The following is a 22,807-nucleotide window of genomic DNA, read 5'->3' as shown; positions in this document are numbered from 1 at the left end:
CTCAGGAGTGTGATAGGCAACACCTGAAGGTGCCAGATATTGACTAGATGTTACCCAAACTTAGGAATAAGCCTGGAAAAGGCCTTTGAATCCAGCAATGAGTTCTCATGCACTTAGCAATCCCATCTGCAGAGAGAAAGCATAACCACAAGCTTCTAACTAAAACTGCTCACCTGTTGAAGAAGCTAGAAATATAAACAAACATCCCAATGGAGAGGAGGTGTCTCTGGTCCTAATCTTATAGATCACTCATGAATCTGTGGGAAAGGCTTAGGAGACAACTGTCACGTTGTTACATCTCTCATTTCTTCATGTTTTGGCTGCAGCCATGGATTGTAGGATTCAATACAGAACTGCTAAAGAGGTACATAAGGCAAGAAATGAGCACATCCTTATGTGATGGGATGGTCATGACTTTTTTTTTTAAAAAAAAACAAACCCTTTCTTTAATTCCTTCCTTCCTTCCTTCCTTCCTTCCTTCCTTCCTTCCTTCCTTCCTTCCTTCCTTCCTTCCTTCCTTCCTTCCTTCCTTCTTTCTCTCTTTTGTCCTTTCTCCTTTTATATTCTTTCTTCCTTTTATACTCTTTTGGTGTCCTTGGCAATAAGTTCATATGAAGTCATTTTCATAGAGTCACAGCATGGTTGAGGCTGGAAGACACCGACCCACCTGCTCTAACACTGCTAGCTAGAGTGATTTGCCCAGGACTGTGTCCAGTCAAGTTTTTAATATCTCCGAGGACAGAGACTCCACAACCTCTCTGGGCATCCTATTTCAATATTCAATGATGCTCTCAGTAAAAAAACCCAAAAACCACAATACATTTTTTTTGTACGTTTAAATGGTTTTTCTTCTATTTTAATTTGTGGCCATTGTCCCTGGTCCTGTCACTGGGTAACACTGAGAAGCATCTCGCTCCATCTTCCTTAACACATTCAATCAGGTATTTGTACACTTGGGTAAGACAGCCCCTAAGCCATATTTTCTCCAGACCGAACAGTTGTAGGTCTCTCAGTCTCTCCTTCTATGTCAGCTACTCCCTTCTCTCCATCATCTTTGTGTCTCTAATGTATATTTTCAACTCAGACAAGTTGGAACTAAAACACTAATGGAAAAAATGGCTATTTTGTCATAATCAGCAGCTTCAGTTATGTCTTCTTCCTGAATAACAAATCGTTAACCATCCTCAGTTGGGTCATATGCCCTAATGAATGTAGTAGTAAATGGCTCACAAATGTGGAGGTCGGACAAGCACCATTGACCTAGTTAAATAAGGTACTGTGCAGAAACCCACTGGACCCAGCTAATTACTGCAATTTCTCCTTAAGTGATAGAAAAAGTATCGTGTTCCCAGAGCTGTTATTGATGCCTTCAAGGTCATAACTATTTTCTTTTCTTCCTGTTTATTAAAGAATTCCTTTTTTTTTTTTTTTTTTTTTTCCCCCCAGATACCAGCTGCATACATTTGAAGAATTACTAGACTGGATTTGAAAAATAATATTGTGGCTATCAGCCACAGAGATATTTTTTTAAAAAACAGTCACAAAGTAGCATCAGATTTTCTTCTTTTATACCTGGCCACAATGAAAGTGGGAGACAAACCCAAGTCAATTATTTTAGGAAGAAATAGGGATCCTCTTCCACCATGCAGATCCCTGGAGGCTGATTCTTTTCTTTGTAGGTCCAGGCTTTAGCAAGATAGCTAGATGAATTTCTAACTTTTAGGCACATAAATTTGTAATATATTCATACGTATAATGCACCAGGGTAGGTGCAGGTTGGTCTACTCTGAGTTTATTTTTGGAATGGAAGAAGGTACTTCCTGGTACAGTTGAAGTCAAAATGAAATGGTAGGTAAGCATGGAGAGGGGGTCTGATTCAAGTCAATGTGGGGTTAGAAGACACAGGTCAAAGGAAAACCTGATGAAGTAGGAATAAATTACATCCATTCAGAAATGCTCTACTCACAGCTGAACAGCTCCAAAAGAGGAAACAAGTAGTTAAGAATACTGTAAATGATAAATTAATATATTATGACATGCTTCATATCTTGTATTGTGCTGTTGCCAGAACTATTTCCTTTTTATATTTCTTGATATAACTTGTCAAGATTAAAAAAAGACTATCTTTTTACATGTAATATATGCTTGACCAAACTGTCTTACAGAATGAGCCAATGGGCAACCGGATGCAATGGTGTTTTACTTCATCTTTTTTCTTTATAATTTTGTATATGCAGGACTCAGTTTTCAGATGAGTAGCTCCTGTGTCAACTTCTGTTTTAGGCATTTGGTAGCTGTCTCTTTAGAGCTTGGCAGTAATAATGAAAGTCATGTAAGTTGTATAGTACAATTTAGAAACATTTGGTCAGTAGCTCAGTCTCTGTTGTTTTTGTTGGTATAGTACATTTCAAAGAACCCCATTACTTAAATTCATCATATTGTTTGTAGATAGTTCTTACAGACTGCATATACTTTTCTGCAAATTCTCAAACAATAACCTATGGAGCATTATCAAAACTTCCATTCTGAATTCAGCCAGTTCTCCTCTTGCCAAATACGGCTGTGCTTGGGGTTTGTCTCTAAAAGAGCAATGATATAGAACCTGTTTACCTGCTACCCATATCTATTTCCCATGCAATTGACAACTACAGCAGAAAATATAACCTTAGGGCTGAAAGCCAAAAGATACTCAACCACCAGCATCCTTCTCTTCAGCACCTGTAGCTGATTTGGACCTATTTATGCCCCTGTCAAAGTGCTTCACACACAGTTAAGACAGTGTTGGCCAGCTTCCGGTTTATGCTTCATTTTTCTTGTGTGATAAGCACTCACTAATAGAGGTGAAACTTGTAGATTCTGGCTTCCATCAGCACTTTTGCCAACCCCGGCTGATTAAAAAAAATAATAAAATCATGAGGCTGATATTAAAGTCAAACAATATAATTTGTCTTATGACTCAGGAATCTAAATGGATCATGATCATGAGCCCTTCTCTACAGCTGCAGGTGCTGGGAATGTGTTTTATCTGTTCTTTCTCCAATGACAGGCATGGTAATAATTTTGTCTCTTTGGGACCTGAGGTTTTAGGAGGGGAGAGGAAAAAAAAAAAAAAACCTGAGGTAAAAAAACACTGAAAACTAAATCTTGCACAGCTTTTCAAGTGCTTTTAAGATAGTGATGTCTCAATAGTATTGCAGTAATTCTCTTTATATATAAGCAATGCACAATCCAACATTAGAAAGCATCTGTCTTCACTTCCCTGAGGTCATTGCAGCATTTCAAAAATAAATATGTTTCTCTACGTGTAGATATATATATATATTGCATTTGGAGAATTTTCTTCCAAGTGGCTAGAGAAACTTTGAGTATCTGATACATCTTGTTGCCATGTAACACAGAAAAAGAATCTGTTATTACAAACAATTTTTCACAAAATACACAAAGACAACAAAATTCCTGATTTTCCAGGTTCCCATTGCCTGTTTTTATTGACTATTGAATGTCTATTTCCTGCTGGCCTGCCTCCATGCCCGTGTTGAGCTCTGCACGTTAATTTGATGACCTTTAGTGGCCAGGCACTGTCAAACTGCCGTCAACCTGAAACGGAGATAAAAGAGTCATGTTTGTTGTTGTGCTGAGGTATTTCTCAGTGGAGTTCATCAGATCTGTTGTGCTAGATACCATCTGCTTGCCTAGGACCACTTAATCTAGGAAGTTCAGGTAGCATCACTGAAAAGTTATAATTAAAGCAGTTAAAACATCATTGCATGCCTGAGTGTATTAGTTGTAATGAAATACATGTATTAATAAAAACTGGATATTATGTTATTCTAGTCCCAATGGAGTTTTGTTGCAAAGTAGAACACACTGAAATAATTCCTACAGAAGCTTGAAATAATGCAGGTAAAGTCTCTGAAGAACACCTCAGTCCATTCAACCCAAACTTTCTCCCATTTGTAGTGAATGCTTCAAAGAATGTGGAAAGAGAAAGCAGAGGTAAAGGTCTATATTTTGTAGGCTGTTTGATGAAGAAGGAGTCAGCAAGACAATTGTATGTTGCTGAAAGAAAGGAGAGCTGTGGAGTAAATAAATAAACTGACAGAAGCAGTCTGTGTTCAATATGGACATTTACAAGAAAAGTCATTATAGATTCCTGATTTTTGTTTTGTTTTGTTTTGTTTTGATGTGCCATGGTGAGGGAAACTATAGATAAAATATTGGAATGGAGAGGGGAGAATGCAGAAGTGAAGGTTTACTGACAGCAATAGGACTGGGACTTGTATAGAAAGGATATGAGAATACTGCAGCTCTTCAAGGGTGTGGAAAATAATGTACTAGGTTTATGAGCATGCAGAAGGAGAGAGTAAGTGTAAGGACATGAGTTATTGACAAGATTTTATTTCTTCTTAAGAAGCAGGTCCTCACTCTTAATAATTTTTTCTTTTTTTTTCTTTTTTTTTTTTTAGCTCGCTTAATTTGCTTTGATAAAGTAGAATAGAATAAAATTAAACTAAAGCATGTTTGGGGAATGAACCATTTGACTGTTAACAGTACTATTAATTGGGTAAAGTAAACTGCTCACATAAAAGCAGAGCCATGCAATTTCAAAGCTGTAAAAATGTGAAAGCTAAAGCTCACCTTGATTTCAGAGGTTATGTAAATTTGGCACAGACAGAAAAGCAACTGAACTGCAAGGCAAGTGGCACTGAGGCTTATCATTCATGAGACTAGACTCAGACTTCTTGACAGATAGGAAAATACAGATGAGAAAAAAGAATAAAGAGCTGATATATCAGGCTCATAAAATTAAACCATTAACATTTTTGGTGTATGAACACCCTTAAAATTGAGTAAGATAAGGAATCAAAATTGAGTGTACATATTCCACATAGTAATGATTTCTTATTTTATTACTCAGAGATTGAAAGCTGATGTCAGTGTAGCGTTGGGACTTCCTAGTTTTCATACTGCTAAATCTTTTTACAGTACCTGATCTCTATTATAATGAGACACTATAATTGCATGGAGGGCTAAAAACGGAGTCTGAAATTACAGTAGGGTTGATTTACAGCCCAGTGAATCAAAACAAGCAACTTGGAAACACTGAATGAACACTGAATGGAAAAGTTGTCATTGGCATGTATTCAACTGAAGAAGAGAAAGCGGCTAGACGTGGACCTGATGACTGACCTCTATTTATTTCAGGTCCTCAGGACCCTTTCCACAGAAGGGTTACACAACTGAATAATCCTCATATCCAGCTGGGGCTTGTGTCCGCCTCGTTATGATGAAGATAGGACTGTTCTCAGCACATGCTGGTGATGTATGCTTGGTCTTCTGTACAGAGCATAGCAATAACATGCTTTTCCATGTTGCAAGGCACAAATAGCAAGTGGCTCCTGGTCAAAAGGAGGGAGATTTAACTGGATGTTTTCTCATAGCAGTCTATGGTTCCCAAATAATTTCCCATTGTTTTTCATTTTAAAGAAATGAAATGTTTATTTTCCTTACAGTCTTAAAATTCTCGTTAGCCTTAAAACCAGTTTTCTTAAAATACAAAAGGAAGGTCTCAAAAGGCTTTACTTGCTGTTTAGTCCTCATGGTAAGAGTCTTTGCTTTTGGTTGCTTTGAGAAGGCTGTTTAACAATACTAATTGCCATCAAATGGGGATGTTGTGCTTGCATCAGTAAAGACACTTTCCTTTTGAATATTCAACACAAAACGTAGATTGTGTTGAGTATTTGAAAACAATTATGAAAGTACAATCACAGGTTCTTACACAGATCACAGGAAGAAAAGTTAATGGCAGAAATTATTTTTACTACAAACCACTAAAGTACAAAAGCATCTATCAGGCTGGAAATCAATTGCAAGCAATCAGCCAAATCTTAGTTGTTAATTCAGCAACTCATTCTTCACAACATATGCAAAGCTAAATTAAGAGGATATTTCAGCATAGTCAAGATCACATTTTAGGGATTTTATGGCAATGAGTAGGGTCCTTAGTTGGCAAAGTTTGCTAATTGAAAAACTTAATTTCAACTGTAGAGATAAAAATTAATTTGCATCTTTTCCTTCTTCTTTAGACATATTTTCAAAATATGAAGCATTGCAGTGTTTTTAAATCAGAGTCTACTTTTTATTACTGCTTTCAGAAATGAGAGTGGAAGTTATATAGTTGGCAGAGTTTCCAAGTAGTGCTATGCCATTGTTCTTCTCCATAATCACATAAATTACTGGTAACCATGAAGCAGTAGGAATGCAATTACAGTGATGACCCAATAGGGATGAGGCATACAAATTCTTGAAACAAATATTTAGGGATTTGGCTATCCAAGTTCCTTAGGACTCCAACTGGAGTTTCTTCAACTGGAAACATCACTTCCCCTTCTTCCCTGTTATTACAGCCTTCCATGGGCATCTGTTATCGGCTGGTCAAAGAGGCGGGGGTAGCTGGATCTCCGCAACGGTATTGTCATTATTCAGACTCCAAGAAGATGACTACAAATTCTCTCTTGTTGCAGTAGTTTAAGCTAAGACTGTGAAGCTTATTGTCTTTTAAAATGTCCCTATTTTTTTAAATTATTGTTCATTTAAAAAGATGAACACGAAAGTAACTTTATTATTTTTAAGATTTTAAGAACATAATTTTACCTATGGAGAGAAAACTGAACTTTCTTTCCTGATTTTATTTTTGTGCTCTTGTTAATGCTAGACCCCTTTCCCCTGGAAGGTGTTCTCAACTTGAGGCAGGTCTCAGCCTGTGCTACATCGCAGCTGTGTAAGTAGATGTGTGGGCACCCTGTTCTCACCTTGACCAAGGCCTGCTGGCTGAGCTGGCTTGATCTCTGACTGCCTTGTCACTGGACTGTGCCTCACCCTGACCACTCTCTCTGGCCCTGATCCTGGCCTGGATCTGCTGCTCTTCATCCTGACTCCTCGTTGGTGAGCTCACTGTTCATACCAGCCAAAACACGGTTCCCAGCTCATCTTCCCTTGGGAATCAGCTGGCCCCTTTCCTGAAACCTTTCTGCATGGCCATTTAGAAAAGCAGGTCAGGAACAGAGGGAGAAATTGTGGAGCTGAAAAAGGTACATAACATTTTGACAATAACATATAGGGCTCCTTCACTTTTGACTGTTGGAACGCTTTGGACTAAATTTTATGTGCAAAGAAAGAATTTTGATATTAGACTTAAGTGGCTCAGGAATGGAATAAACTGTGTTTATGAGTGTACACTGAAGTGTTTCAACTACATCTACCTTTTTATTAAATTAACTTTCTCTGGGGAGATCAAAATATTTTCTTACTGGGTTTTTTTTTTTTTTGGTTTGGTTTGGTTTGGTTTTTTGGGGATTTTTTTTGGCTAAAGAAAAAAAACATAGAAAGCAGTGAGTTTTAGTTAACATTTCTACAGATACAACTGAACATAAAAATGCCATATAAATATTGAGAGTTAATGTTTTCCACTGCTGAAAAAGACTGTGAACAGACAAAAGATGATCTAAAAACTGTGATCCATACATTTTACGCCATGTATCTAAAATGTTGTTTGTGGTAGTTTGATTCACAAAAGAGCTTAAACATTGAAAAAGCAAGCTCCCCTATGATCCTAATGAGTTAAGTGAGGTTCAATGGAGAAAGGCAATAAAAACACTCTCAGACAAAGATGCTTCAGACTTACATGTACTCAGAATGAGGAAAGATTAATAAAACTTGTGTTTATTCTTTCCTTTGATAGGCAAAGCTGAAATAAAATTTCTGAAATGCATCCCAGATTCATAAGAGCTCTACAGTTCTCCAAAGCATGTTTTGGTGAATATGTACAACTTAACTCCCACTCATTTCATGATGGGTTTGTGAGAGCATCAGCCATCACTATCACTATTCCTTTTCCCTGAAACTGGCTTATGAGTTTCATGCCTCTCTTCCTGACTGAGGTCTGAGTGCAGTAATTCAGAATAAGGCATCATTACCATTTGCACACTTTTAAATTTTTCCTGGTCTCTGTAGGCATTTCAAAATTTCCTATCCCAAACATTCATATACTAATGGACACCTGCTTTACCACTGGAAATCTGGCCAATGTCTTTCTGAAATTGAACATCATTCACTGTTAAATCCCTCATTAAGTTCACATTGCATGTGTCTCTCACTTCTCTGTTTTGATGCCTACAGTACCTTAACCTTTTAGAGACCATTGCTGGGTATTCAAACAATGTGTTCAAACAACATTTGTGCATTCATGTTTTGAAATGCATTCTGCAGGAATTCTTCTAGCTGTAAAAAGAGGATGCACTTCATATGTTCCCTTATTCCTTTTCTTTTGGCAGTGGTTAGAGGTTACTGAAACCAGGTTATACATGCACATTTCTAAGAGAAGATGCCTACCTGTTGCTGCATACTTTTATCGATGTTTTTGTAAATAGCTGTGCACCATATGGTATATAAGTTTATTTAAAGTTATCATCCATCAGATGATTCTTTCATTGTCCTTTTGGAGGGAGTGGAGGTGATAGTTGGTAGAATCTGTTCATTTTTTGCTCTCTTTTCAGTTAAAGTCCTTGAACTTCAGCTCTTTTTCAGCCTCACATGTCTGCTCAATCTCTCTTGCACCCTGTTATCCTCCATGGCTAATCTAGAAACTACTCTTTTGCTGTCTAAAGTGCCACTCTCTTTTGCATTCCATAAATCATCACCAGAATACTTTTCTTATTCCTTGCCATTACTATACTTTGAGCTTTTTTCAGATAACTACCTCCCCTACATAACTTTGCTAAATTGGGTGGTATCCATGATTACTCATGCTTGAGCTTAATTTTCTCCTTCAATTAAAACCATTGCATTGATTGCCCAGGGAATCCATTAATTATTGCTCATAAACTCCAGCCAAGCTAGAAAAGACTTTTGAATAGCAGTCAGTCAGAAAATGTATTAGCTCCTGAGTGTGCTGGAAGTTTATCTTGTAAGGTTAGTAGATCTGCCTCATGTTATCACTGGTTTTAGAATTAGCATTAAATTTAACCATATATGAAATGTTGGCCATGGAGTTGGATGCACTATTTTTCTAGTGCCAAGGCCCATATGGCACTTGTGTTACAATGAAGTGTAAGCTCATTGATGAGAGAAGGAGTTTGCCTTCTGCCTGGGAAAAGATCTCTCTGGGTTCTGGAAAAAGAAACGAATAAAAAGGAGAGTGGTACATCAATAAGGCAGAGGGAAGTATGAGGCAAGGCAGAAAAGCCTGCCCTGAAAGATGCAAGATGCTTGGTAATTTGGGTCTCACTAAAGACAGGCATCAAAGCACTATAGAGTGAGAGCTGGGCACTTAGTACTAGTAGAGATTTGATCACTGAATAAGTTTGATTCAAAGTGAATGGTACTTTGTACTGCTAAGATTTCAATAGGGCTTTACAAAATGAGTTGATGTCAGTGTTTGCTGTCAAATTTTCAATGAGTTTCTTATCAGAAGACATAAAGCCTTTTTAAAAATGACATCTACTGGGGGGGAAAGAAACTGTTGCTTCTTCTGTGGAGGGTTCTTTAGAATCTTCCTGACTTTATTTATAGCTTTGTAAGCAGAATAATTTCAATGTTTTAAGGGTAGAAAAGTATTTTACAGTATCTTTCCCCTATTTGTAAAGCTTAGGCCTACTTGCAAATAATTTTGAAGGTGGATGACAGATATGAGAAGAAAAAGCAGTGGTGGGAGGTTATCTTCTCCACTTCCTCTTAAGAAACAAGGAAAAGTAAGTGTTTTTTCATTTAGATACAGAAGCTTCTTCCACATAATTTCTACTTTTTTATTATGACTGTTGCACACAATACACCTAAGTTGTCAGAATGCTACACATACAGCAGAAGATAGGTGTTGTTTTGGGAAATTTCATCACCTCCTAAGAGGAGGACACTATTTCCTCAAATGTCGTGTGGTTGTTTTTCAGCTAGTTAGCTCTAACTCATTTACTGTAGAGGAATTTTTATTTTCTCTCCCACTCTAAAGACTGACAGTTCACTGCAACAAAAGCAGTGCAAGAGATCCCTTACCGCTATAGAAAGACTTCATCCATTTTACACACAGTGATGACTGGAGGCTTTGGAGACCTCTTGCTATCACAGAAGTTTCCTCCTCTGAAACAAGCTTTGCAATTGTATTTTAGGGGTAAACAAAACCAAAACCTAAAATCAACAACAACAAAAAAACACTTTGGGAAACAAATATACTTGTTTGTTCAAGGACAGCACATATAATGCCTAAAACTTTTTCTCACAGCACTTTCAAAGTCCTTCACTGCTTAAATGGTTCATGGCTGTCACATCTGGAGTGGACTTTTCTTTGATGAGTGAATTATCTGTAGCAGAGTACAAAAGATGCTTCTTCATCTGCATGCATTTTTCTCAGAGGGTAAAGAATAGTTCATTTCAAATGCCTCATATGTGGGCACTCACTGGAGGCTCTCCTAAAGACATATCAGGATACAAAACTGAATACACAATAGTGACCCTCTCACTTTCTAAAAATAAACTTTTGAAGGTGACAGATGGATCACAAAATGTATAATGCACAGAAAGTGTAATGGCAAAGCCAATTATGTGCAGGATTTCTGATTCAGGGTTGTTGGGCTTCCAATTGTGCTAATTGTGAATAGGGGCACAAAGAAGGTGAAATATGCTGGATTGAAGCTCATTGAGGTAATTTTTGTTGAACGTAGTAATGGTGTCTGCTACACTTTAGACATGGATGACCTGAGGAAATGGCAGTGCATTGCATCAATCACATGACTAAGTATCTCATGATTTTGATTATATTTCTTCTTCTTACAGCCAGATTCCTTTTTCCCTTTGTGGGTGGGATAGATTGGTCTTTAAATAGATGTTCAGAGTGACTCTTCAGTCATTTAGCTGATCTGCCATGACATAGGTCAAAGAGCTTTTTTCAGTAACATGTATATTGTACTTACGCTAACCTAATGTCTCTTCTTAAGAGTATTTGCCTCTGCTTTGAAACTGGTTTCAAATCTTTTCCGGTTTGTCATATACACTTTCTCTTCTGACCCTTGCAGTCAGGGTCAGAATCTTAGTCTCAGATGTCAGCTTCTCTGTAGACATGGACTGCTTCTGTCTGTATTCTCTTAAACAGTTTACTGAGAGACTCATTGTTAGCATGCATCAAACAAACAGGAAGCCTGCTGACAGAGAAGACCAAGTGTTATTCAATTCCTACACATACCATTAAGAATAAAGGGAAACCTTTGGAACTGGCTTATCAACACTTGTCACAGTACTGGAATACTCTGGCAATTATTTTCCTTTTGCGCCTTCTTTCACCTAGCTAGATAGATGTTGTGTTATTAGGGACACACACATATCAACTGACAGCGACCTTTCATTTGAATTTACGTCTCAGCCTGTCTGTCAATAAAGTGCTGCAGAGTTGCATGATATAATAATGATGTCGAAGAAAGAATGGCATACCTTTGTATGTTTAACAGTGATTTTAAAGGAGTCTGGCCTCACGTATGAGTCAATATAATGAGATATGGAAGATGTTATCATAGAATCATAGAATGGTGTGGGTTGGAAAGGACCTTAATGATCATCTAGTTCCAACCCCCCTGCCATGGGCAGGGACACCCTCCACTAGACCAGGTTGCCCTAAGCCCCATCCAATCTGGCATTGAACGCTTCCAGGGAGAGGGCATTCACAGCTTCTCTGGGCAACCTCTTCCAGAGCCTCACCACCCTCACAGTGAAGAATTTCTTCCTAATATCTAATCTAAATCTACCTACCTTCGGCTTAAGGCCATTACCCCCTGTCCTATCACTCCATGCCCTTGTAAACAGTCCCTCTCTGGCTTTTTTGTAGGCCCTCTTCAGGTACTGGAAGGCCACAATTAGATCTCCCCGGAGCCTTCTCTTCTCCAGGCTGAACAACCCCAACTCTCTCAGCCTCTCCTCATAGGAGAGGTGCTCCATCCCTTTGATCAACTTCGTGGCCTCCTCTGGACTCGCTCCAACAGCTCCATGTCTGTCTTGTACTGGGGACCCAGAGCTGGACACAGTACTCCAGGTACAGTCTCATAGAACAGACCTATTATAACTTTAGGAAAGTAACTGTAAAATTTTTAATTCAATGAAAACATTGACATATATTTTCTACAAAGATTATTCTTCTTTCATGTCACTGTTTCTTAAAATCTGCTTCCTAGAATGATAAATTGTTTGTAAATACTTTCTGGTATTTTATATATTTTATAGGGACTATAGAACTCTGGAGATAAAACAAAAAAATATACTTTCATTTCTGTGTTGCCTATTACATATGGTCCCTGTGCAGGTAACCCAAAATCATGAAAACTGTATGAAACTTGATAGCTTTATTGAAGCAATTTTTTATGCTCCTTCTATTTCGATTGGATAGCATCACACGGGAAAGTGACTGGCAAATGGTCTTGGTAACGTTATATTTCAAGGTCTTTATGGGCCCGGAATGGGAACAATGCCCTTGATACCCACAAGCTTATATTATCTTTAAAGTTCATGGGTATCCCATTGGGAAGATGACATTCCCACACTACTGGCTCACTCATTCAGCTCATAACTTCTCGTAGTCTGAGCTGACCTTTTCAAGTCGCTCTTTTGCCCAGGGGATAGAAAGACCAGAGACTAATATGGATTAGTCTCCCTGGATCTGGTCAATTTGTGCCCCTTGGACTGTTTGGTTTCTATGAAACTTAGAAATGTTGTATCTTTTAACTCTTATCGAAGCTGAGGAAAAAAAAAAGTTCTCTGAATTTGATACAGTCAAAATGGGGGAAGGAAGCATGAAAAATCAGTGCTTTAATTTCATTTAACACCTGACTTGTCTGACAAGATCATTACACTTTCTGTTTTCATTTCTCTCTTAGACTGTTGAATACTGAACTGTCAGTTTATAACTGGAGGGGTGTCATATTTATTCCCTTACTCCATCATATAATTGTCAGTGAAATCCATTTCTGAAATAAAAAAATAAGTGCTTAAATTGTGATATGAATGATTGGATTTAACAATCAAAATATTTCCAAAGAATGAGTTTTAACTTCCTGTTCCAGTCTTGTGAATGAGGGAAGAAATGCTAATCATTTAATATCTTGCCAATTCTATTAATTTTAATAGCATATTACCGTGTCAGTCATTTCCTATTGTGGGTCTAACTAGCAGCTGGACACCATTACTGTAATGATTTCCTATAATTGGTAAACTGAAAGTAGGAGTACTTAACAGCTGGATAGAATGCATGAGACTTAAGAATAAGTGTTTCTGAAAAAGTTGCTTTCCTTTCCATCTTTAGATTATAGTACAGCATCATGAAGGTATATCTTGATCTAGATATGAATCACAACCCCATCACTATGTTACTTGCTTCCACTCCATCACTGGAAAAAGATCAATTAGTTGAGCAGATAGTAATACTTAAAAATGTTTGGGTATTATGCTAGAAAATTGTGTGTAGGCATCCAAAATGCCTAGAAGAGTTCATTTTTTAAAATCCAGGTAAATTAAGTAGACTGAAAATTGTGTGGCTCCTATTACGCCTCAGTACAGAGAAAACACCTATATGTGTGATTTTTTTCCTAGATAGAGGAAGAAAACTCTTGTTTATATATATATATATGTTTGGGTTTTTTTTTTTTCCTTAAGCAAGAGACCTCTTGGAAAAAAAAACAGAAACCTTCAGATAGTATTGAAGTGTACTGTCTCTAGTTGTGATGGAGACTAACCATTAGAGGCTCATTTTCCTGCCATACTGAACACAGTGACGTTTCTTTTTTTTTTTTTTTTAATTTTATTTTTTCCTTTTGGTTAGACCTTGTGAAACCTACTGACTGTCTGTCTTTCCTCCTCTCCTCCTCAGTGGATATTCAGTGTCAACTTGTTTTAAACTTCTGCATGGCTTCAACAGTTAAAAATGCTCTGGGTTACTGCACAACATTGCCTGGCATTGTGTTTGCTCTCCATTACCCTCACAGGCTATGTGATACTGACATAGCACAGATGCTACCCATTATCTCCTACGCTCAATGAGCAGACCTCTGTAATGTAGACTGAAAGGTCTTAACCCTACCGGTGATCAAAGATGGGAGGGAAGCACAGTAATCCAATTCAGAAACACTATTATTATTTTCTTTAGCAATTTCAGATGCTAAATTGATCATTTGAGATGTACTAAAAATCAGAATTAAACTTGCCTGGATGACCTTAATTCTGCTCTGGGATGTGTGTATATGTTGTGATAGTCTTTAGTGGTTTCATCCAAGACTGCTTAGTCTCACGACTTCTGTCTCACTTTAGTACCTGAAGCAGGTGGTTCTCACCCTGTGTAAGTAGGGACCTTATGTATAATCACAGAATCATAAAATGCTTGACATTGGAAGGGACCTGTGGAGGTCATCTGGTCCAACTCAAGCAGGGACACCTAGAGCAGGCTTCCCAAAACCATATCCAGATGGGGTTTTTCTATCTTCAAAAAGGGAGACTCCACAATCTCTCTGAGTAACCTGTGCCTGCGTTTGATCATCCTTACAATGAAAAAGTGTTTTCTGATGTTCAGATGGAACCATCTGTCTTTCTATTTGTGCCCATTACCTCTTGTACTGTCACTGCACACCACTGAAAAGAGCTAGGCTCCATCTCCTTTGGACCTTCCCTTCAGGTATTTATATACATTGATAAAATGATAAAATCCCATCTTATCTCTTCAGCCTCAGGCAAGACATTCAGAAAAGAAATTGAGCTAACTTACTGTGAATGCAGTGGCAAGAATCTTTACCCAGTACTTTTGTAAGACTACATGAAGAAAATAAATTTTTGAATTTGTTAGTGGTTTCTGTGTAATGATCTTGCGACTAATGTATGTGACACCACTAGTACAATGGATTATCTACTTTGGATAAGTATCTGTTGTGGTAAGAGTGTAGCATGTAGCAATCACAAGGAGGTGGGCAGTAGCACAGAAGAAGGTGCATCTCAACACACACTTTAACAATAGAGAAAACTGTCCACCTCAAACACCTCTGCAGTTGAAGCAGAAAAAAATCTTGAGCTTGTGTAGAAAGCTCTTCTGAGTTGTCTGAGATGGAGAATCCCTTGCCTGTCAAATAACTCGGTAGGGGGTGGGTTGGTTTTAGAATTAAATTTTTTTTTATATTAAGAGGAAGTTAAAAAGGTGCATGTAAGCAAATTGCAAAAGGAAAAAAAAATCTTAACAAAGTGCTTACTATGAACCATTCAAGTAGAAAAGAAGAATCAAATTTTAGAAGAATACTCATGAGCAGAATAGGCTCTTCACTCAGAAGTTCACAAAAGTGTTTTCAGTGCTTATTGCATTTTCTATATACTTCCTCTACATAAGATCTTCAAAGTTAGTAACACTTTTTCTCAAAGGCATTTTCAGATGTCTTTGATGTTAAGCTGATTCATGGAAGCATGCTTAAGCAAAAACATGTTCCTGTCAATACAACATCCTTAAAATGACTTTTCCTGCATTAAGTCTGTTAGTTGACACATTCTCTTGATCAGGATTTGGTAAGCATGGTTGATTTTGTCAGTTTTGTCATGGAGTGTGGTGAGAGTTTTAGGTACTGGATTTCAAAGGATCATCACTGGAGTGAAGTGTGGGAAAGGATTTAAATGAAGAGGTTGATATTTAGGAAACAAAGATAGATGTCTTTCTCGTAAGTATCCCTTTCTATCTTCTGTCCTTGTCATTACGTGTGACCAGTGCTGTGGGGTTTTATGTGGAGGTTAAGCCGAGAAACTGTATATGGCAGAGAACATTCTTGTTAGAGATTATTTCTTCACACATGATGGAGTCCTAGTGCCACTGAAATTAAATGTAACTTTACCCAAGACTTTTAATTGTCAGCTGTCTGCACAAAGCAATCTGCTACTCACCTGCTCATAATCACCCTCAGAATGTGGGTATTATGAATATTACAGGTACATGTCATAAGTATCTTTGTAATGGCGTCCTTAGAGTAATCACCTTGCTTAGTCTTTGCCATTATTTGAAATCAGGCACAGGCTCTCCATCTAACTTGAACATTGCATACTTTTTGTTCTGCTCATCCATCTGAACCCAGTTTTGTGATCAAATAAGCTGTCTTTGCACTGAAGTAGAAGAATGGAAGGAAATCCCTGTCTCTTAAGCAGGTGTAGGAAGGCTGAGTATCCCTGGTGTATGAATGAGCTGGATCTCATAGAATCGTTTAAGTTGGAAAAGACCCTTAAGATCATCGAGTCCAACTGTTAACCTAACACTGCCAAGTCCACCACTAAACCATGTCTCTAAGCACCACATCTACATGCCTTTTAAATCCCTCCAGGGATAGTGACTCAAACACTTCCCTGGGCAGCCTATTCCAATGATTGACAACCCTTTTGGTGAAGAAATTTTTCTTGATACCCAATCTAAACCTCCCCTGGCTCAATTTGATGCCATTTCATCTTGTACTATCACTTGTTACCTGGGAAAACAGACCAGCACCCACCTCACTACAACATGCTTTCAGGTAGATTACCTATCCTGTGCAACGCCTGATACCAACCTGCCATGAAAACACCGTATAGCAGACTTTACAGGTTGGAAAATGGCAACTCTAATGACTTAGCGTAATGAACATGCAAGATGAAACACTGTATTGGAGAGAATATAGACAGAGAGCATAGGGAAGAATCTGCTCGTATTTAGTATCTTGGGATTTTCTTGAAAAAGGAAAAGAAAACCAAAACTGGTTTGATTAGCTTTTAAGAAGCAGAGAGAAGAGTGTATCAGTGTCGATGTTAATCACCACAGGGGAATGCAGGAGTGAAGCAGTCACAAGGACAAAGCCACATCACTCAAGAAATTAAAATCTAAAGTTTATTTACTAAGTAGAATGGGTAATAGCAGGTTGATTTCTATTCTAATGTTTTTATTCTTGCTCGCTCACTCAATCACTCACAAGCTCTGTAAAGAAGACACACCAGTCAAGGCATTAGGGCTGGTTGTGACCACCACCATTGACCTGAGGGAACAGGACACTCATTCCAGCCAGTTGAGGTGTCTCTGTTTGGGCTAGTGGCCTGCTTTGTAGGTTTTTCTTCCTCGGGAACTTGCTTTCTGCAAGACATTGGATGTCTGCAGATGTGTGCCCCATGAGACAGGCTCTTGGTTTTACTATTTATTGCTTTTCTCCCTTAGATAATTGGCATAAATCACCAATAGCCTTGCTGGCCACATCATGCTAGGCCTTTCTCTGTATTTAAATCTAACATGGTTGTTATCTGGGTCACTACCACCTTCTGCCCTTCCACTCCAAATGTGTCATGAGGATGTGAAGGTGTTCAAAGTTCATCTGTGGTTCTTTATTTCTTTGCTGTGAATATTTAAATGATTAGAACACGGCAGATGTAGTACAGAGGTTTGGCTAAGCCTTCCTTATAACTACTGTCTGTGCTCTGCTGTTTCTTCCAGCATATACAAGAATTGTTTTCTTAGTTACAGTGAGCAGATATACACAAGGTCCATTTTACCCAAGTGAAACTTTTGGAAAGGTTTAACTTGTGACATTAACTGCACAGAAAAACTCAGTTTTTTTTTTTTTTAAATTCCATGTCTGCCTCCTTCACATTATCTTCTCTCCTGTGAGATTACTTGGTTTGTATCTATACTGCATAAGATACTCCAACATCAAGGCCTCTGGAGTAGTTGCTACAAATAACTTCAATGTTGGTAGCTTTGTCAAGTCATGCTAATGACCTTTAGACATTGCCCGTAAAGCCCTTTGATGCCTACACATTAAGTTTAATAATGACTTTCTTAGGACTTTGATATTTATTTACAATCTTCAGTGTATTTTAATGTAAATCATAGAGTCATAAAACAGTTAATTTGGAAAGGATCTCTAGAGGTCATCTCATCCAGCCTTCCTACTCATAACAGGACCAGCTTGGAAGTTTGATCAGGTCGTTCATGATCATGTATGATCATGTCCAGCTGGATACCGAATATCTCCAAGGATGGAGGCTTGCCAGCCTCTCCGAGCTCTTGTCCCACTGTTTGACCTCATTGTGGCAGAATGGTTTTCTTTAGCTAATCAGAATTTTTCCTTCTACAGATTGCATTTGTTCCCTCACATCTCTTTGCTGAGCATTTCTAAGAAAACTCTGACTCCATCTTCTCCATTACCACCCATGAGGAGCTGAATATACCAATTAAATCCCCCCTTAACTTTCTCTTTTTTTTCCACACAAAAAAACCCTCAGCTGTCCCATCCTGTTATATACTACACAGCCCTGCAACCATCTTTGTAGCCCTTAGCTGGATTCACCCCAATTTGTCACTGTCTGGCTGACTCCAAAACTGGACACAGAACTGCAGATGTGGGCTCGCAAGTGTTGAGTAGAGGGGAATTGTGTTTTTGTATTACATTTGACTCTTTCGTACATAATTTTCATAGCTATGTGTATGTACACTATATATACATACCTGTGCACACATGAACATTTTATCAGTCTTTTGACTCAAAAGATCAATTTCTAGTAAAGATATTTATGAAGAGCATGTGTATGTTAGGTTTCAGATTATGTCATTGTTGGCATCACAAACTTATTGAAACTGAAGCAAAAGAACAGGATGATATTAAAAGGATGAACATATGGATTGCTGAAGGGATTACAGGCAGTCTGTAACTGAGTCGCAGTATAGAATTTACAGTGAAGAAAAAGCATATCACTCCGCACCTGATATAAAAAGGTGATATGTGCCTTAACAAGCTATTTACAAAAATAAATAGGTGCAACTAATGAGATTTTTGCCAATGGGCATTGATACAATGTATAAATATTTTAAAGACCTCTGGTTTAGAAAGGAAAAAAGAAAGCTCAAGCAGTGAATAACCTTTAACGGAAGTGACTACTCCTCTGCAAATGGCCACATGATTTTACTGAAACGTTAAAGAAGGAACTTTTTTGTTTATTTCATTTGTTTTAACAGAGTTTAGCTGCCCCATTTCTTTATTGATAGAAAATGAAATACATTTTGAAGTGTCAAATCTGTACTGTTGTGGCATTTATTAACTTAACTAGGAGAAGGAAAGTAGATTATATTGCTGTACCAGGATTTTAGTGATTTTCTATCTTCTAATCTCCTCTTGCTTTACTGTTACTAATTACTGAGAACATGCTGCTTTTACTGGAATCTCTCAAGGCAAGTAATTACATGGCTCTAACAAAGTGATTTGTTATGCGGACTTGAAACTTTTCTTATTTCATAAAAAGTGACTTTATAATGTCTTGAGAAAGAGAAAGTGGGTACTTCTAACAAAAGAAATAGCAAGAAACTTCGAAGCTTGATTTTGCCTCCAAAGAACCAAATGGGAATATAAGATGCTTCATTGATATTTTTCTTCCTGAAAAGGGGAGGATACTGACAGTATCCTGACGTTCTCTCTTCACGTTTTTCACTCAGTAAATTCTAATCTCTTTAAATGGGGGAATTTACAGAAACGTAACATAGTAAGAAAGACTTAAATGAGCTTTAAGTCACATTGCATCCTTAAGAGTGAGCTATCTGCGGAGTCTTTAGGAAATTACCTATTAATCTCAACTTAATTTCTAGTAGATGGCTTTACCTACTAAATACAACTCCATTTGACATCATGTGCAATGATTTCTCCTGAAAATGACTGTGAGGCGTAAGAGTGGTATTATGTATTGCCTTTTCTCCACATCTTGGAAGTCTGGGGAAAATTAAAATATATGTATTTTTTTAAAAATAGCTCTTAGATCAGTGACAACTGTATGAAGATACTGTATGAAATTATGTTATTATTCCTGTAAGCAACTTTTTCAAAATGATTTCTATAATTAACAAGGTTTAAAATGAAGTAGTGTTATTTAGAAATGGATGATATGATATAGCTACAGATTCAATATAACAACATACATACCTATAATGTCTTTATTAAAACATAAATTATTTAACTTATATGTTTGCAATATAGCTTGCCTTGTCTCAAATTATTGCACGCTATACTGATGTTGCAACATTAAAGATATTTATTATGAAAATAAGATACAGGATCAAATTTACTCTTAAATCTTAGTATTTGATGTGTTAACGCCATTAAAAAGATCTATACATATCATATAGCCACAGGATTTTCTCTGTAGAAGAGTAGATCTCTGTATAACATTTTCAAATGCTTCAGATGTTCAGAAGTTGGTGTATAATTTTTTTTTGGTATAAGTACTGAAAAATGTCTCAGTACAATTATGTAATGATACTTATCCTTGCAATAAGAACAGAAGTGAAAATCACAACCAGTATGTCTTTACCAGTTCTTCACTGGAATTAGACAGAAAAGCAAACAAGTACTCTTGAATAATAATTGTTCTATGGTAGGTGACACATAACCTGTGACATGACTATTGGCACTCAGATTTTTTAAATTAGTCAGGATCTTATTCCTTTAAAGACAACCTAGAAACACTTTGTCTGATGGGAAAAACTTGGGAAAGGCTGCTTTGATGTTTTAATAAGTCCACGTAATTTGTTTCCTGTTCTTTTCGTCCTTTTATACACCATATTCCTTCACAGAGTAACAATGTGCTGCTTTGCTGAGCTATTTGGTGTTAAAGTGTAGGCATTTCATCACCCAAATAAAGATCTATAAATATGATAGTAATAGTATTTGCCAGACATTTATCATCATTTTTTCCTCGTGTAACAGGATAATGAAAATGTTGTAGCAGCCCAGTAGGGTTTTATCCAAAGTTACACTTACCTGCCAAACCAATATTTTGTTGAATGTCATCTAAATGTGACAATGAAAACAGAGGCAGTTTTAGGAAAAAAGGGGAGAAAGAAAAATGTTTCTAAACAAGGAGAAATTATGAGGAAAACTGGAACTGAATTATAGGCTATAAATGATATTGTAGAAGATTATAGGTAATCGGCATCTTCCCTACAGACTTCTCAAGGGAACTACTAGTTGAAATCTAAATCTATGGAAGCAGATGGCCCCCAGAACTTTGCTATGTATAGAATAAGAAGCATGATCTTCTGAATGTCTTTTTTTTGGAAAAAAATGTTACCTCTAATCTTTAAAGAAGGTGTCCTTCACATCTCTAGCATTTCTCAGGTTTTAGAGAAATTGTATTGGACAAGTGCTAAATTTCATCATGTAATATGCTAGTGATTACTTCTAGGTACTGGAGTGAAAAGCCTGATGCTATGCCACTATGAGTCTTTGCAATCCATCTCTCTTCAGTACATAATATTTGAGCCTTTCTGTCTTTTTGATTTAATAATCCAAACACAGTGATGACTACTTTGCATAAATGTGTTATTTGGATACTTAACCTTAAGTATGTCACAGCAAATGGGACCAATCAAATCCAGCATTTCAGTGTTCCGCAGAGCCAGTCTTACTGTACCTTTTCATTCTCACCTAGCTCAGCAGATGCATTGAGATGATCAGAAGTAATAAAGATTAAGTAAACTTTTGTGCTGGGTCTGGCTGGGATGGAGTTAATTTTCCCCACAGCAGCCCTCACAGTGCTGTGCTGTGTATCAGTAGCTAGCAAGGTGTTGGTAACACACCGGTGTTTTGGCTACAGCTGAGCAGCGCTGGCACAGCACCAAGGCTGTCCCTCCAACATTCCCCACACACACACCAGTGGGCTGGGGGTGGGCAAGATCTTGGGAGGGACATAGCCAGGACAGCTGACCCAAACTGACCAAAGGGATATTCCATACTGTCTGGTGTCTGCTCAGCAATAAAAGCTAACAGAAAGGAGGGGGGTGGGGGCATTTTTTATTTACAACGTTTATCGTCTTCAGCAACTGCTACACGTACTGAAGCCCTGCTTCCCGGGAAGTGGCCAGACATTGCCTGCTGAGGGGAAATAGAGAATAAACCTTAGTTTTTCCTTTGCTTCCATGAACAATGTTTTGATTCTGCTTATTAAACTGCCTTTATCTTGACCCACAAGGGTTTTTTTTTTTTCCATCTTATTTTTCTCCCCGCCTCCTGCTGAGGAGGGCAGTGATGGAGCAGTTTGGTGGGCACCTGTCATCCAGCCAAGGTCAACCCACCACAACTTTATAATTTACATAAGAAATTAAAACTCTAATGTTATGACTCAGATTCCTGTGGGAAAACAGTAATGAAGATTAATAATCCCTGTCCAACATATGAAATAATTATTCCCTTGACCTTTAGTTCATGGTTTTTAAAATTATTCACTATAGTTTTGTTGAGGTTTTTTTTTTTTCACTCTGGGGTCTTTTTCCACTATGATTTTTTTTTCATGTTTTTTTCTCACTATGCAGTTTTCACGGCTGTTCACAAGGTAGAAGGGATACCCATAAAAAGTAGATTTACCACTGCACTGCAGCTCTGCTCTCCTCCCTTCACAAAATGAATCAATTTTATTGCAACTGAATACATTCTAAAGACAGTGTTTTGCACTTCCCTGATATGTATGTTTAGTAATAGATGGTAAAGGTAGGTACTTTGTGTAGCAGTAAACTTCCTACAACATGCTGTGAGTGTGAATGAACTTGGACAGGAACACAAAACAAGTGCTCAGCTCAGTAGGGTGCTAACAGTGTGACAAGGTGGGGAAGAGTAAATCTGTGGAGGCTGACACAGCGTTGTGGCGGGAGTATTTCTGATCCTGTCTCGTTCTCATGTGAACACCCACACAGGAGATACAGGTAAGAGGCAAGAGTGCTGTCTGGGAATCAAAGGCTTTTGATGCTTCTGATAGCTTTCGT

The sequence above is a fragment of the Grus americana genome, chromosome Z (genome assembly GCF_028858705.1).
Source record: "Grus americana isolate bGruAme1 chromosome Z, bGruAme1.mat, whole genome shotgun sequence".
Lineage (NCBI taxonomy): Eukaryota > Metazoa > Chordata > Aves > Gruiformes > Gruidae > Grus > Grus americana.
This window is presented reverse-complemented; position numbering follows the sequence as displayed.